The sequence below is a fragment of the Pyrus communis genome, chromosome 5 (assembly GCF_963583255.1).
Source record: "Pyrus communis chromosome 5, drPyrComm1.1, whole genome shotgun sequence".
NCBI classification, from domain to species: domain Eukaryota; kingdom Viridiplantae; phylum Streptophyta; class Magnoliopsida; order Rosales; family Rosaceae; genus Pyrus; species Pyrus communis.
This window is the reverse complement of record NC_084807.1, coordinates 25,825,476-25,843,707: the sequence shown is the minus strand read 5'-3', so window position 1 is coordinate 25,843,707 and position 18,232 is coordinate 25,825,476. Positions and strand designations below refer to the sequence as shown.

The window sequence follows — 18,232 nt, the reverse complement described above, 5'->3', positions numbered from 1 at the left end:
ACCACCAAAATCAAAATTTTGGAGAAAACGTTGGCAAAAGTGGTAACACACATATATGTGTGTTGCCACTTATATATATAAACATAAACATAACATGAACATAGCATGCATATTGCACACACAAATACTTGTAATATCAAGATATATACAGACAATAGAATGAAAATGCCAACTCTGCCAAGATTTATAGTGGTGAAACCAAACCACAACAGCAAATACTTTCGCCACACGCGACGGAAATCTTGATGGTACGCCAGCTCCGGGGTTTCTTAATTTCACCGGAGAGAAGGCTGGGAGCCATTACGCCAAGTTCGAAGTGGAGATGGCAAAGAGTAACGGGAATGAAGGACTAGTCCGCATCAGATGCTGTTACAACGATAGAGGTGGAGCTCTCGCATACAAAAACGAGTAGTACACTGAAGTACTCCCAACATTTCGTCGGTATTTTAAGTTTGGTAGGTCAACGGCAACATCCAAGCCGGCTTTCCTGTAATCGCAGATGATGGAAAGGTCAAGAGAGGGTTTACAGGAGCATTCAAGTTTGGAGAAACTGAGACAATACTGAGTAATGCACAGGAGGCTGCGTGCAAGGTTGTTCCGACACCCTTAGTTGCTGGGAAATAATTACCATCAACATGGATGATGGCGTTTACACTGGTATCAATACCTTCGACATGAAGTTCGACACCAACGAAGAAATGTCTTCTCATCCAATGCTCAGCACTATATTCTCGGAATTTCACAATATAGTTAAATGGGTACATTATTCTTCAGAAAATTTACATATTGTGTGTTTTATTACCAATCCTACATTCGATACCATTGAATTTATTGGTAAAAATACATTTCTGTAACGATCCTCCGATGGTAGACCTTCGTCTTTCTTCTTCAAGCACTTTCTTCACGGAATTGCTGATGTCACCCAATGCCCAAGCTACCGATATGTGAGGGCGCGGAATTGCTGATGTCACCCAATCACCAACACCCCATTAAGTGATTTAGTTTTTTGAGCAATGATTAGTATTCAGACACAATCATTTGCTCCAATATATTGTCTTATATTCAGTAAGTAATTTCAAGTTCGAAAAGCACGAAAAAGCTAACCTTGTAAAATTCAGGAAGATTGTGAAGCTTATACACCTCATTCACAGCTTGAATCTGCTTTGCTATCTGAAATCAATGGAAGTTGAAATATTTCAGACTTGTAGACAATGAAAGCTGATTCAACCGTGCATTAATACGAAAACAGGAATGCTTCTAGTAACCACGTTTCACTCCTCCAGGATATCAGGGTGGTATGATGGGCCGCAAGGGGCGTGGAGGGTACGAGTGGTGTTGCAAGTCACGAGCAGACTTGTTGGGTGGGTGGGTCATCGTTGGGATGTCGCGGATCTGTTTCACGTTTTAAATCCCATCGTTCCTAGTCTAGTTGAGACAGTCTACACCAATCATTAGACAAAAAACCTAACCTATCCAGTTCAATCCTAACCTAACTAGTATGAAATACCAATTCCAATCTTGTCCGGCCTGCTAAACGTGCCCTGAGTTTCATAGGCTTATACTCACATGACAGGATTAGGAACATGATTTACGCCAGGACAACACATGTTAAAACCATGACCATATCATGCATTAGTTTTCGTTTGACAACACATGTGTGTAGCTCGGGGATAATGAGAGAGATCAAAGAGTGAGAGTTGACAAAGAGTGCTCGGGGGAGAAGAGAGAAGAAGAAGAAAAAGAAGAAAAGAATGGTGGAGGTGGAGGGAGCTGCCACGTGGTGAGCAAAGGGAGAGGAAGAATTTGGAAGAAATCGAAAAAGGGAACCGGATTAGGTAGTGGATAGGGGACAAAAAGGTAATTTCATAATTCCTGTTAAATGATATTACAGTTAGTTTAGGGCTTGGTTTCGCATGTCCAGAGGAGAGGGAAGATGCAGTGTAGGCATGGGGGATGGGGTAGAGGTGTGTTTAATGGCAAAAGGGAAGGAATCTTCATGGAAGATTACATCCCTACTGGTCAGAGTGCGATAAGTGTCCAGGTCGTATAATTTGTATGCTTTCTGTTCATGAGGGTAACCAAGGAAGATGCAACGATGTGCCCGAGGGGAAAATTTAGTGGTGGGAATGACAGTGGTGGCGTAGGCTAGACAACTAAAGACGCGGAAGTGATCATAGGTTGGGGTTTTGTTATGAAGCACCTCAAAAGGAGATTTATTATGGAGAAGACAGGTAGGGAGACGATTTATTAGATACGCAGCTGTAAGAACACATTCACCTCAAAATTTTAGAGGAAGATGAGATTGGAATCGAAGGGTGCGAGCAGTTTGAAAGAGGTGCCTATGTTTTCGTTCAACAGCACAATTTTGTTGAGGGGTATAAACACAAGATGTTTGAAAAAGGACCCTATTGTCTGAGAAAAAATTATGAAGAGAAAAAAAAATTCTCCTCCATTATCAGTACGATGCATTGGATTTTAGTATGGAATTGGGTATTAACATAAGCAAAAAAATCTTTGATTAATTGTTGAGTATCTGATTTATGTTTCATGAGAAAGACCCACGTAAAGCAAGAAAAATCATCCACAATGGTTAAAAAATAATGAGCTTCAGAAAGGGAAAATTGACGACTCGGGCCCCAAATATCACAATGAATCAAAGCAAAAGGAAAAGTCGTTGCAATTGAACTTAAACCAAAAGGTTGACGAGTTTGTTTCACCAAAGGACAATAATCACAAACATGGCTAGAATCAAAAGAACAATTAAGAAAACTAGAAGCTAAAGCTTGCAAACGAGTAGAGGAAGGGTGACCAAGGCGCCTATGCCATAAGGAGGACGAGATGGTGATGATGTTGCATAGAGGTTGAGGGGTGGGGATAGAGGAGGCAAGGGCCACGAGGTAATATAGATTGCCACGTCGCTTACCCACATCAATCATCGCCTTTGAAACCAAGTCCTACAAAACACACCAAGAATGAAGGAATGTTACGGAACACGATAATCCATCTGTAAGCTTACCAACTGATAAAATGTCCACTTTAAAATTAGGGACACATAAAACATCTTTCAATTTAACCGAGGAATTTAAACGAAGAGTGCCAGTTAAAGTAATTGGAGCAGTAGCACCACTAGGCGAAGAAACAGGTGGCAAATGCAAAGCAGAAGTATTAACCAAACATGAAGCGGAATAAGTAATATGATCTGTAGCTCAGCTGTCAAGGATCAATTGACCATGACGAGAAACTACGGGTAACAAACCTTTGGAAGTCATCACTGAAAACGGCATGGGCCTGAAGAGACGAAGAAGAGTCTGCGGTGTCTCTTAGGCTAGCAAGGGCACAAAAATGTTGTTCAGCTGAGAGGTGTGGCATCGCAACCTGCACATCATGCAAAGTGGGCTGGCCTTGCACGTGATGAGCTGAAGGAAGTATTGTAGAATTACAGGCCTGAGGGCTGTTGTTGGGCTGAGGACTAGCATTGTTAGTATTACGAGCAGGATTGGCAGCGCCATTGCTGTGTGAAGAACCAGCAGATGCAGTGGACGTGGAGGAGCGACGGGGTGGCCTTCACGATTGTCCATGGAGATGATGACCAACAAGATAACCGTGAAGTTTATGGCAATTTTCGAGGTTGTGAAAGTCATAGTTGTAATAGATGCAGTGGAAATGAGGACGGTTGGAGGAAGCACGGGAAGATCCACGAACCGCCATGGCTGTAGGTTGGTCTGCAGAACAGAAGGAGCCCAACAAGCACTATTTTTTAGCATGAGAAACAGAGGAACAAGCTTGGCGAACAGTGGCAAGAGGGTTCATCAAAAGGATTTGATCCCGAACAGTAGCAAAAGACTCGTTAGGCCCCATGAGGAATTGCATAAGTTGTTGCCGGTTATGCTTTGTGCCACAAGAACAGGTGCAATGCTCATTGTACGAGGCAAGTTCGACCCAAAGGCCTTTGAGGCGAATGAAATAGGCGGAGACGGAGGAAGTACCTTGGGAGATGGTGGCGAGTTCATGGTTGAGTTGGAAGAGGGGGGGGGGGCGTTGCTTTGGGAGAATTGTTTGCAAAAAGAAGGTTGCCGAAAAAAAAATTTAAAGAAAAGCTAGGGTTTTGAAACCTGCTCTGTATACCATGTAGAAGAAGATATATGGGCTAAAAAGTATATTTCATTGATACGTGAATAAGAATATATACAATTACATTCCTTGCACAGCAAGATATTATCCCTACAAGTTAGGAATACAATATAATTAGGATTACAATCACATTTATACTTTAACTATATTTCTACGTGTTTAACATGTAGCAGGTTCTCGATGGAAGTTAGGGCAAGGTTATGGAGCAAAAGTGGATTCTCTGCCATCAACTGGTGCAAGAGCTGGATATCTCCTGTTTTAGAAGCCTCAGACAGTCTCGAATCCATCCTGGCAGATTATGTTAAGCTTCTTGTAAGAATTGATTTCCCTTGAATTCATTTATGTAATAGAATAGACATATACATAGTATACAGAGGTGGAGTTTTGGTTTTTTCCTCTTTCTCCGATTCCTCCTTCCTTCCACCTACTTTCCACTTTTTCCCCGTCTTTCCTTCCATCTTCTACCTTTTCCATCTTTTCCCCCTATTTTCTTCCACCTTTACCCCTGTTTCCCTCCAAGTCCCTCAATTCGGATCGGCTTCATCCATCATTGACTTTGGCTCTGATGTTCACACCACCTTTTCCTTGCCAGCGGGTTGCTTCTTCTTTTGAATTTCTTTCGATTTGTGTAATAAAATAAACATAGTATACGAGGTTAACTTTATTTATTTATTTATTTGAAGTAAATAATAAATAAAAAGGGCAAAAGCCCAAAGAGAAGTGCAATGATATAATCAATTAAAGTTAATGGCTGTTGCCAATCAAATGTTTTTAGCATAATTTTCGTGCAAACATTATAAAGTATTGTACAAAAAACATGAGATAGCAGAGAGTGTTTATGGAGAGTCTCATTTTGAAAAAGTATCAAACAAACATGTGGTAGTGATAGGGATGGCAACGATTCGGTTTTGGAACAAAAATGTTATATCCATCCCAATTATCATAAAACTTAATTATATCCATAACCGTAAATTAATCATCGTAATTATCCATAACCATACCCACCGGATAACGGATTCTCCATCTGTTAACGGTTATATCTATCATTGTCAATACAAAAAAATATATTCGTTCATTTGATGCAATATAATTTAGTGGCTAAATTGGATTAATGGTTCCCGTGATGATAGGATAAACAGAAGATTACCCCTGTGCAGAAAAAAAAATTGGATTTAAACCCTTGTGATGAAGTTCGTTAGGATTCAAGCTCAAAATTAACATTTTTGTCAACTCTCCGTTAACCCAAAGTTAACAATCTCACCCTTCTCTCAAAGATTCCATTAGATTTTCGAACCACAAAGCCTGCTGAGTTCAACCTTAATTTTTTGATGAGAAAAAGCAAAAGATGAAAGGAAAATTTCGTAATACATAGCAAATGTATGGTGTTTATGATAGTACGAAGCTGGAGTTTCTATGATGAATGCGCCAACGATGATACGTTTGAAGGGTATCCAAAGCTCAAGTATTCAAGTAGGAACTCATTCTTTGACAACAGATCATATCAGCTACTTGCACCATAGAGAATGAACTGAGGAGGAAAGGCTTACTCTAGAAGAAAATGGCGGTTCTATAAAAAGCAGCAAAAAGGTTGAAAAAAGGACACCCAACTCAACATACAAAAAAGACTTCTAAAAAGCTTTGGAACCTACTCTTCACATACTCCCTTTGTAGTTCAAACATTCCTCTGTATTTATGGCTCAGCTACTTTCTTTGTATTATTGATTTCCTGCATTAAAGTTTACTTCTCAAAACACGTCTTGTACTTGCAAAACTTTGCTCGCCTGGCATCCAAACTTGCCCGAATAGGTTGAAACTATGCATGATTGCTTGTATTTATCAATTACTTTCAAGTTATTACCTTTTCTTGCAATTTATTGTCATTTTGGTTAACACTTTACGAATATTTACAAGCAGTTTACCTTCAGTTTTTACTATTATTTCTAGCTCTTTACTTTCTGTTTTTACTTTTTTATTTTTATTTTTAATAACAAAGATTGCAAACTGGCTTGGATCGTTTCTGATCAGTTTGTGATCATTGTTTTGGCATTCAATGCAAGAAAAATATAAAGTTCTTGTCTTCAAGGCATAGAAAAGAACCTAATATAGATTTAAATGTAAAAATCAGAGATAGGAAATGGACACTGCATTACAGTGTCTGAATTTAAATGTAAAAATCAAGAGTTGCATGAAGTGTGAAGTGTAGAAGACATGTGGGTGATGAAAAAAATAGAACTAGGAAACATACACTGCAATGCAGTGTCTAAATCCAAAAGGAAAAACTAGAACCAAGAAACAGACACTGCATTGCAGTGTCTGAGTCCAAATGTACAAAGGAACATGCGGGAGGCATGTGAGTGATGGAAAAAACGAAACCAGTAAATGGACACTACAATGCAGTGTCTGAATCCAAATGTAAAAAACAGAATAAGAAAATAGACACTACATTGCAATATTTGATTCGTATGACTTATTCCAATTATAAAATTTATGAGAAAGAGTGTGTTAGTTGACGAGGGTGCTAGCTGTAGTGGCAAATTTTGTAATTTTTGTTGATTTTAAATGAATTTAAGTATCACAATATATGGTTGACCTATTTATAATTAACATAAATAGTGTTGATATATTGTTAATATTGTAACTTTTTAAATTTTTTTACAAAATCACGTGTAATAAAATGTGCCTAATATATATGATAATACATACAAAATTAATTAGTTACATAATAAATGAATGTTGTTTGATTTAAATTCATTTACTCACAAAATAAAGTAATGTTATTTGATTCAAAATTAGCTTATTTCCATAGGAAAACTAATAAAAATGACTTGAAAATTTTAAATTTTAACGATAAAGATAAAATAAAAGATAAAATAAATAATATCATAATTGACTTTTTAGTATAAAAATATGGTTTTTTTGTTAAAGTGAACAGTACCGGGAGTTTTTCGTTCAAGTTTCCTATTTCCATTGAATCCATATCCTTTATGGATCCTCTTTGTGAGGATTTCGGAGATCTGTGAATTGTATCCATTCATCGTATATTATGCGGTAAAAAATTATTTTACATTTTTTAATTTAAAATTAAACATAAATAATATTTAATAAAAACTGATCACATAATATACGATAAACGAATACCTAAAATCATCACAAAAGTTCGAAAAAGATCCTGTTGGATTTCCATCGATATTGAATTACAACATAACACTTCTTATATGGCAATTGAGTCCTATAACCAGCTGTGGAAAATAGGCCGGCCAGTAGGAGCTATCTGCCAAAAGAAGACAACGAGACAGCTGTCCACTCAACAAAGAAACGGAGATAGCTTTCGGGAAAGTGGATTCTCTACCTTTTATTTCCATTCCATTCTTTCACATATTGTTTTTTGTTTTATTATCTCTATAAAAAAAATCAATATAAGATGCTAACGTGATTTAACTGTGACCGTTCAAATAGAAAGCTATGGAAGGGTAGAGAGATTAGGAGGGTAAAGAATCCTCCTCTGGTTTTCGGTGCTCCCGCTTTTCATCATTTGGGGTGCTGCCTTCCATTCAACACTGTGTGATTTATTTACGTATTTGTAAAATAAATAATAAGTTTAATTTGATTAATAATTCATGTCGGAATAAGATAATTAGAAGATAGTTAAATTAAGATTTAAGTTTATGTAGTGAAGTCTATTAGGATTTATGCTCAAAATTGAAAATTTCATCAACACTCTGTTAAATATTAGCACGTGAGCCACACATATTACGCTAAAATGAAACTCTCAAGTAATTGTTAGCACGTAGAGATTACATGTGAGACTAACTTTATATTTTTAGTTTCATTTGTGAGCCTCATGTGCTAACAATTAATGAAGTTAACGAAATTTTTTAATTTTAGGTTTAATTCCTAACAGACTTCACCACAGACGCTTAAATTATAATTTTTTTTAATCTTCCAATTACAATATCACAACGAGAACTTATAATCCGATTAGACCTAAATAATACGACCTAAGATTAAGTTTAAGCTTTAATCATGATTAAATCGCATGCCGGAAGATTGAGAGAGAATAAATGGAGATACCATCCTTCCTCTAAACTATTTTTCTCAATTACATATCTTAAATTAAGAGGTTGTTGGGTAGGCAAGTGTAGTGTGTAGATTCAATTTACTACTTTAACCCCTTTATTCGCATTTTCTTGGATTAAAAAATCAAAAGCACGAGATTCCTTTCACACCGAAATTTCCCCGAAGGAGATGTGAAAACACATAAAGCATAATTGCCCTTTTCCCTTTTGCCCTTTTGCATTGACTCATTGACTTGGTATCGATCAGACCAATTTCCGGTGATCCAATTTGTAGATCTATTTGAGTATCTCTGTACTTACAATTCTCTTAGTCATAGCTGCTCGATCATCGCTGACCAGGTGCGATCGATTAATGGCTGCTGCTTCTTCTTCGTCTGGCCTTGGTTGGAAATACGAAATGTTCATCAATTTCAGAGGGGATGACACTCGCAGGGGCTTCGTCAGCCATCTCTACAACGCTCTGGTTAAGAAACCAATCAACGCCTTCATGGATGCCGAAAAGCTCAGAAAAGGCGACGACCTTTCCGAGCTCCTGACAGCGATTCGAGAGTCAAGGATTTCGATTGTAGTTTTCTCTCAAGACTATGCTTCTTCCACTTGGTGCTTGAAAGAACTCGTGCAAATCTTGGAATGCAAGGATACCAATAACCAGATTGTACTCCCCATTTTCTATGAAGTTGATCCGTCTGACGTTCGTAGACTCAAGAGAAAATTCGAGGAAGCTTTTGCTCAGCACGATCGTGATTCTTACGCTGAAATGGAAGAGGTTCAGGGCTGGAGATCCGCTCTTAAAACTGCCACCAGTTTATCCGGCTGGGATTCGCGAAAATATGAGTAAATTCTAATTTGTTTTAGTTTCCTATTAATTTTTGGGATTTTTGTAACGTTTAGGGGTAATTTGATAAATATTTAGTTTTTAGTTTTAATTTCTATTTTTTTGAAAACTAACAGATGAAAAAGACCCATTAATTATTACTTGGTGGTGTTATTATATTGTTTTTTTTTTAATTTGACAGGAATGATGTGGTCCTTATTGAGGAAATTGTAGAAGATGTTTATTGGAAATTGATCGACATCTCATCAACATCAAGCAAAGATAATGGCTTGGTTGACATGGATTCTCACATGCGTGAAATGCTTTCATTATTATATCCTCCCAGAGGTGAAACGAATAATGTTCGAGTTGTTGGAATATGGGGTATGGGTGGTTTAGGCAAAACAACCATCGTTAGAGCTGTTTATAATAAAATCGCTGGTCAATTTGAAGCTTGTTGCTTTCTTGAAAAATTCAAGGAAGATTTCATGAAGCATGGCAAACAACTTCTATGGTTAAAAAGCCTTGGTCGGAGAAAAGTTCTTATTGTTGTTGATGATGTGGATAAATTAGAACAAATTGAAGCTTTAATTGAAGAGCCACATTCCTTCGGTGGTGGAAGCAGAATTATTATAACAACTAGAGATTCACAATTACTAAGCATAGCTGATGTGATATATAATCCCAAGAGTCTGAATGATTCTGGAGCTCTAAAACTCTTTAGGCAGCACGCCTTCGGAAAAAACCAACCCACCAGAGATTATGATGATCTCTCTAATGGTGTCGTAAAATATGCTCAAGGTCTGCCTTTAGCACTCAAAGTTTTGGGAGCTTTTCTTCGTAAAAAAACTATACGCGTGTGGGAAGATGAGTTAGAAAAAATAAGGAAAATCCCGCAAATGGGAATTCATGATGTGCTTAAAACAAGCTTCGATGGACTAGATGACACAGAGAAGGACATCTTTCTAGATATTGCATGTTTCCATAAAGGGATGAAGAAAGACCGAGCAATTGAAATTCTGGACCGCTGTGGTTTCCATCCTCATACAGGAATAAGAGTTCTAATTGATCGAGCTCTCATTACTATCTCATGGAAGGAGGAACTGGAGATGCATGATTCATTACAGGAAATGGGTTGGGAAATTGTCCGCCAAGAATCTTTCAAAGATCTTGGGAGACACCTAGAATCTTTCAAAGATCCTGGGAGACGAAGTAGGTTGTGAAGTTATGAAGATGTTCGTCAGGTGCTAACTGAAAATACGGTGAGAAATCTTTTTCTTATGCAATTGTTAGTAGAAAGGTTCAACTTTTGATCAAAATCAATTTCTTAGGCTCGTTTGATAACCACTTTTGTTTTCAATTTTTAGTTTTCATTGTTTTAATAATGAAAATTGAAAACAATTAAACAGAAAATGAAATGATTATCAGACGGCTTCTTAAGAAACAAGCATTAATTTCATAATCAAAACTAAGGTTCTCTATATTTTCCTTTACTTTGATTTGCACAGGCTACAAAAACAATTGAAAGCATAATTGTGGATTTCTCGTACTCAGACTGGCGATGCTTAAATGCTGAATCTTTTGTTAGAATGACTCAACTAAGACTTCTCAAGATCAGTCAAGGCTTCGTTTTTAAAGATGAGTACTTCAAACAACACCTGTTGGGGTCCTTAAAGTTGCTTAACCTGAGGTATCTCTCCTGGCTTGGTTTCCCTCTCAAGTCTTTGCCATCCAACTTTCAATTCGAAAATCTTGTTGAACTTGACCTGCGAAATAGTCTCATTGACCGACTTTGGGAAGGAACCCAGGTATGCACAATAATTTACATGTATTAGTTTCTTTTAAATGTTTGGGCTTTGAGTGAGATGTCTTATTAAGTAATGCATGTTTTCCTGAATGTTTTAACAGAAGCACGAAAAGTTGAAATTCATCAATTTAAGTTGTTGTCTATACCTTAAGGAAACCCCTGACTTCACAAATGTGCCAAATCTTGAGTGGCTAATTCTTCAAAGTTGTGTAAGTTTAGTTGAGGTTCACCCGTCTATTTCGACTCTTACAAAGCTTGTTTTATTGAATTTGAATGGGTGCCATGAACTTAAGATTCTACCCCGCAACATTCGTATGAAATCTCTCAAAACCTTTAGTCTTTTTGGCTACTCGAGCCTTGAGATGTTTCCAGAGATTTCAGAAGTGAATGAGGGGTTAGAAGAGCTTGATTTATCCGGGTCAGGAATTAAAGAACTGCCCCGGTCAATTAACAATCTCACAGGGTTGAGTCATTTGAACCTATCAAATTGCAAGGAACTTAAGATTCTACGTAGCAAAATTCGTATGAGATCTCTCAAAACCTTTAATATTTCTGGCTGCTCCAGTCTTGAGATGTTTCCAAAGATTTCAGAAGGTATGGATGAGTTAGAAAGCCTTTATTTATCCAGGGCAAGAATTAAAGAACTGCCCCCGTCAATTAATAATCTCACGGGGTTGAGTCATTTGAAACTAAATGATTGCAAGGGACTTGAGAGTCTTCCAAGCTGCATTCATATGAAATGTTTGAAAACCTTTGATCTTTATGGTCGCTGGAGTCTTGAGATGTTTCCATCGATTTCAGAAGGTATTGAGGGGTTAAAAAGGCTTGATTTATCCAACTCAAAAATTAAAGAACTGTCTCCGTCAATTAATAATCTCACGGGGTTGAGTCATTTAAACCTATCAAATTGCGAGGAAATTAAGAGTCTTCCAAGCAGCATTTGTATGAAATCTCTCAAAACCCTTATTCTTTCTAGCTGCTCAAGTCTAGAGATGTTTCCAGAGATTCCAGAAGTGATAGAGGGGTTACAACTTCTTGATTTATCCGGGTCAAAAATTAAAGAACTACCCTCGTCAATTAATAATCTCACGGGATTGATTCATTTGAATCTAGAAAATTGTAAGGAACTTAAGAGTCTTCCAAGCAGCATTTGTCAGCTCAAGTCCCTTGCCTCTCTCTTTCTTTCCGGTTGTACAAAATTTGAGTTGTTTCCAAGCATTGAAGAAAATATGGAAGGATTAAGAAGTCTTTTCTTGGATGGAACATTTATTAAAGAGCTTTCCCCCTGGATTAAACGGCTTATAGGGCTTCGGTATTTAAGTCTGAGAAACTGCAAAAGCATTGTACATCTTCCCGACACAAGCTGTAATTTGGCACACCTTATTATATACACATAGCTCTGTCTTGGCCTTTGTCCCTCACCACCCCAACCCCCAATTTCTAGGTAATCAAAATTCAAACCCTATTTTTGATTCGGAATTAAAATTCGAAATTTGGGAAATTTTATCATCTGAATAAAGAAATAATTTTCAGGGGTTTTGGGTACTCTGTTTGAAGCAATCAATCGGACACTACGCCGCGTTGCGGCAGCTTTGGTGGAATTGGCGTGGTCAGACGGCTAGCCACGGCCGCATATTTTGAAATGCCAAGAGGTGGCATTTTCCAAGGAGAGGTACATAGCTCCACCGCCCGATTCTTTTGATTTGTGCTTGTGCAGAAACTGTGAAGATATTGGTATGTCAATTCGCGTTGCTAACTTGCTAATGCCACCGGTGCTCCTCCAATTTGGGTGAAAGGTACTTTGTATTTCCTTTTATGTTAACATTTCTATATCTGCAAATTACAGTGGATGAACCTTCTGCATTTGTGTAAATGACTTGCTTTCTTGGTGTATGTAGGGTATAATGATGGGATTTTCAATTGCTTGTCGTATGAATCATCAGCAAACTCTGCATTCATCGGTAAAATCATCAGCAAATTGCATATTTGACACCGTCTTGCCTTAACTAATACAATGGAGAAGTTGCAGCTCAAACTGTTAAAAGTTTTCCCAATATGTGGACAGATTACTTCGTACATTTTGCGTTGTGATTGCTTTTTTCCGCCAATCTTTGCGCACCATTTATAGTGATGCCAGTTTTAGTCACATGCTCACATAAAATCTGCCAAAAATACACATATGTCAAGATTTTAATTCCCTTTGTGCACCATTTATTCCGCTAACGAGTTTGATTTTTAAGTTACTTTTGTTGGAAAAATTTGGTCTTGATGTGTGGCACGCACTTTTTCAGGGAAGATGCATGAGATTGTATCGTCTGGAATTAGCAGTCTAAAAGGGCACATCAAGAGGAGGAATAAATAAGAGCCTCAACGATTTCATCTCCCTCTATGGAAGAATGTCCCTTGTACTACCAACTGATGCTAAAGCTGTAGACGCTAGAATTGAATGGTTCTGATAGATATTTCTAGCATCTGTATATATACTGTTTGGAGAAGGACGTTATCGCAGGGCCGGCCCTGGCCCAGTGCAAACAGTGCACCTGTCCAGGGCTGAAATTGTTTTGGGGCACTTCTTCCTTTGCGAATCGTGACAGCGGTGACCAGAGCCTTTCTTCCAGACCAGTGCCCTTCGGTCGCAGCTTTCCTTATCAGCCCCTTGATCTCCGAAATCCCTGCAGAAATTGCCCAAAACTCAACTGAATTTTACAGAATCGGTCGCTGTCGTTCACCGCTGCAGTCCTCTGTGCGCAGCTCATTGAGCTTTCTGGGTACTCTTGCTCCGAGCACACAGTGAGTACTATACTAATATTTCACTAAAAAATGCCCATTTATATGTTTAATTGTTAAAGTTGTGATTAAAGTGAGTAAGAGATACACAATGAACATCCATCGGATACATTCACAGGTCATACACCTCTTCATCTACTTCAAATCTCCTTCCCTTGCTGCTACTTTTGGTGTTTACTCAATTTATTCATGTTATTAGGGAACAATCATGTCTTTAGCGACTCTCACCCAGCCGGATATAGCTGAAGAAGTGGTTGAAGCCGCTGCTCTTTTCTTCCCAATATCATACTTGGAGCATATCACTTAAAAATTTGTTATCTTCTGTACAATATATGTAGCGAATGGGGTCAACCTTTTGGATTCATTATGTGCTGGCTATGTTGACTGCTTATAGTAGTTGTATATGATTTTGCTTTTGATTGTTGGGGTTTCGGTACTTTATCCCCATGTATGTTTTTTTTTCTTCACGTAATATAATATGGGCGTGAGGGCTTAACCCCCCAGCTTCGACTGGGTTCCAACACTTTTTAAATATTTCTTTTTAATTTATGTTGTACTGGAAAAGGGCACATTTTGAGTATTCGCTCCGGGCATCAAAAAATTCAAGACCGGCACTAGTCTAATATCCTAGTGGAGAGGCGTCAGGGTTTTACTCATGCGTCCCGAGTTTGAAGCTTATCTTCTCGTAATGTAATAGTTTCAAACTCTCTCCTTAATATCTTTTTTTAAAAAAATGCATGCAAAGAATGTCTTTTTTATTTTTTGGGTGAACAGAATTTGTCTAATTTTGAACGCGTAAGAAATGAAATTGAGTTGCTCATTAGAAGTACTAATCTCACACTTGATCATCTTATATATGAATGAGAGTGTATCAATTTTATTTTTTTATTACGAACAATATTTTATACTAATATATAAATCAAAGAGAGGGGAATGTGTTTAAATTCGAAACATAATGAGTTAAAAAATAAACCTCATCATTAGAACAATTCATCACTTGCAGTTCACAATGTTTGCATGAGGCAAGTAACCCTCTCAACAGTGGCGGCTCTGGAGGAGGGCGAAGTATTCGATCACACGGAACCTCCGATATCTCAAAGACGATCACCACACCTATGGCCATCACCTACCAACTCGGCCAAAGGGCCATAAGGCTATAAATAACTCAAAATTACATGAAAACTGTCTCCAACCGAAGGCTAGGGCAAAGGGCTTGTGGGTCCCACATGGCCAAAACCCCCAAATTTGGCCAGCGGGGCAAGCCATTTCCAACCAGCTAGCCCTTCAGTGGCAGAATGTCAAGTTTGACTTTGTGGTAGGTGTAACAATATCATGCTTTCTTCGTTATTATGGCAAATGACACTCCAAAGATGTCAGAAACTTTATTTTAATATAGTCGTTTAATTTAATTAATGATATTAATTCATATAAAATACTAAATTATTGAGGGGTTTATATTTGGCCTATGTTTGGCTTATGGTCTTTTGGTCTACTCGGTTAGAGATGGTATAAAATATGACATAACATTGTTTATTAAAATATAATTTTTTACATGACTATATAACTAAACATGATCTTTTGACCCTCATTCAATCGGAGATAGGCCTAATCTTATGGTTTCGACGTTTATCATCCTATAATAAAATTTTAAATGTGACTTACGGAACAACTACTCGAACCTAACGACACCAGGTCCACTAAAAATCTTCTTCTTCTTTTTTTTTTTTTCCTGAAAAACAAGTATAAAATAAAATACAATAAAATAAAATAAGAGAAGAATCAGCCACTTCCCTCCTTTTTTTTTTTTTGCCGGTCACTCTCTCTCTCTCTCCTAATCCTAGAGTTCGGTTGCACATGTTCGGAGCTTCAAGATTTACATTTGTTTTGTCTCCACTTGCACCATCGCCATTTCTCTGAGAGCCGCCTTCTCTGCTTCTCTGGAATTTACCAGTGAAAGAAACCTGAAGAGAAACAGAAAGCTCTGCCTTCTGGTTTGAGAGAGAGAGATGCTCTGCTCCGGCAGACTTTTCGCCGTTTCTTTCCCCGTAAATCGGTGATGTCCGTACAAACTGCAGAGCTCCGGCTGCTCCAAATTCAGCTACCCAAGAAGCCCCATATCAACAAGCAGCTCCAGATGGCGATCCCTGGCCATGGCTTCGGAGCCCGACTCCTCCTCTTTCGCTCCGTCTGTCGATTCTGATCCCAATCCCGCCGCCGATACAAACCCCGCCGGGTACTCCCCCCCTCCCCCTTCCCCTTCTCTCTCTAGGAAATTAACATAAAATGGAAATATAAAGTTCCAAGCTTTGGATTGTTACTTTGCACTGTGAAATTTATGAGATTGCAGATAACTTACTGGTCATATCAGCTACTTGCACCAGAGAGAATGAACTGAGGAGGAAAGGCTTACTCTAGAAGAAAAGGGCAGTTCTATAAAAGGCAACAAAAAGGTTGAAAAAAGGACACTCAACTCAACATACAAAGACTTTTAAAAAGCTTTGCAACCTACTCTTCACATACTCCCCTTGTAGTTCAAACATTCCTCTGTATTTATGGCTCAGCTACTTTCTTTGTAGTATTGATTTCCTGCATTAAAGTTTACTTCTCAAAACATGTCTTGTACATGCAAAACTTTGCTCGCCTGGCATCCAAACTTGCCTGAATAGGTTGAAACTATGCTTGATTGCTTGTATTTATCAATTACTTTCAAGTTATTACCTTTTTTTGCAATTATTGTCATTTTGGTTAACACTTTACGAGTATAGCAGTTTACCTTTCAACTTTTACTATTATTTCTAGCTCTTTACTTTCTGTTTTTACTTTTTTTTTATTTTTTTTTATTTTTAATAACAAAGGTTGCAAACTTGCTTGGATCGTTTCTGATTAGTTTGTGATCATTGTTTTGGCATTCAATGCAAGAAAAATATAAAGTTCTTGTCTTCAAGGCATAGAAAATAACCTAATATAGATTTAAATGTAAAAATCAAAGCTAGGAAATGGACATTGCATTACAGTGTCTGAATTTAAATGTAAAAATCAGGAGTCGCATGAAGTGTGAAGTGTAGGAGACATGTGGGTGATGAAAAAAATAGAATTAGGAATACACTGCAATGTAGTGTCTAAATCCAAAAGGAAAAACTAGAACCAGGAAACAGACACTGCATTGCAGTGTCTCAGTCCAAATGTACAAAGGAACATACGGGAGGCATGTGAGTGATGGAAAAAACGAAACCAGTAAATGGACACTACAATGCAGTGTCTGAATCTAAATGTAAAAAATAGAATAAGGAAATAGACATTACATTGCAATATTTGATTCGTATGACTTATTCCAAATATAAAATTTATGAGAAAGAGTGTGTTAGTTGAAGAGGGTGCCAGCTTTAGTGGCAAATTTTATAATTTTTGTTGATTTTAAATGAATTTAAGTATCACAATATATAGTTGACCTATTTATAATTAACATAAATAATGTTGATATATTGTTAATATTGTAACTTTTTAGATTTTTTACAAAATCATGTGTAATAAAATGTGCCTAATATATAGGATGATACATACAAAATTAATTAGTTACATAATAAATGAATGTTGTTTGATTTAAAGTTCATTTACTCACAAAATAAAGTAATGTTATTTGATTCAAAATTAGCTTATTTTCATAGGAAAACTAATGAAAATGATTTGAAAAATTTAAGTTTTAACGATAAAGGACAAAATAAAGGGTAAAGTGAATAATACCATGATTAACTTTTTAGTGTAAAAATATGGTTTTTTTTTTAAGTGAACAGTACCGGTAGTTTTTCGTTCAAGTTCCCTATTTCCATTGAATCCAGATCCTTTATGGATCCTCTTTGTAAGGATTTTGGAGATCTGTGAATTATATCCGTTCATCGTATATTGTGCGGTAAAAAATTATTTTATATTTTTTAATTTAAAATTGAACATAAATAATATTTAATAAAAACTGATCACATAATATACGATGTACGAATACCTAAAATCATCACAAAAGTTCGAAAAAGATCCGTGTTGGATTTCCATCGATATTCAATTACAACGTAACACTTCTTATATGGCAATTGAGTCCTATAACCAGCTGTGGAAAATAGGCCGGCCAGTAGGAGCTATCTACCAAAAGAAGACAAAGAGACAGCTGTCCACTCAACAAAGAAACGGAGATAGCTTTCGGGAACGAGGATTCTCTACCTCTTATTCCCATCCCCTTCTCACATATTATTTTTTGTTTTATTATCTTTATAAAAAAAATAACATAAGATGTTGATATGACTTAACTGTGATCGTTCAAATAAGAGACCATGAAATGGTAAAGAGATTAGGAGGATAAAGAATCCTCCTCTGACTTTCGATGCTCCCGCTTTTCATCATTTAGAGTGCTGCCTTCCATTCAACACTGTGTGATTTAGTTACGTATTTGTAAATAAATAATAAGTTTAATTTGATTAATAATTCATGTCGTAATAAGATAATTAGAAGATAGTTAAATTAAGATTTAAGTTTATGTAGTGAAATCTATTAGGATTTATGCTCAAAATTGAAAATTTCTTCAACACTCCGTTAATTATTAGCACGTGAGCCACACATATTAGGTTAAAA

At 37.1% G+C, this 18,232-nt stretch overlaps 1 long non-coding RNA gene and 1 pseudogene across 1 annotated transcript; both read left to right on the top strand.

Annotated features, from left to right (window-relative positions):
- The first annotated feature begins 8,454 nt into the window (after positions 1–8,454).
- On the top strand, positions 8,455–12,225 carry LOC137734493 (disease resistance protein RPV1-like; annotated as a pseudogene).
- A 129-nt stretch (positions 12,226–12,354) lies between these two features.
- On the top strand, positions 12,355–14,127 carry LOC137733701 (uncharacterized). Its single transcript, XR_011068524.1, has 4 exons — positions 12,355–12,624; positions 12,727–12,789; positions 13,120–13,618; positions 13,815–14,127. It is a non-coding gene; the product is annotated as an uncharacterized lncRNA (long non-coding RNA).
- Positions 14,128–18,232: the final 4,105 nt, after the last annotated feature.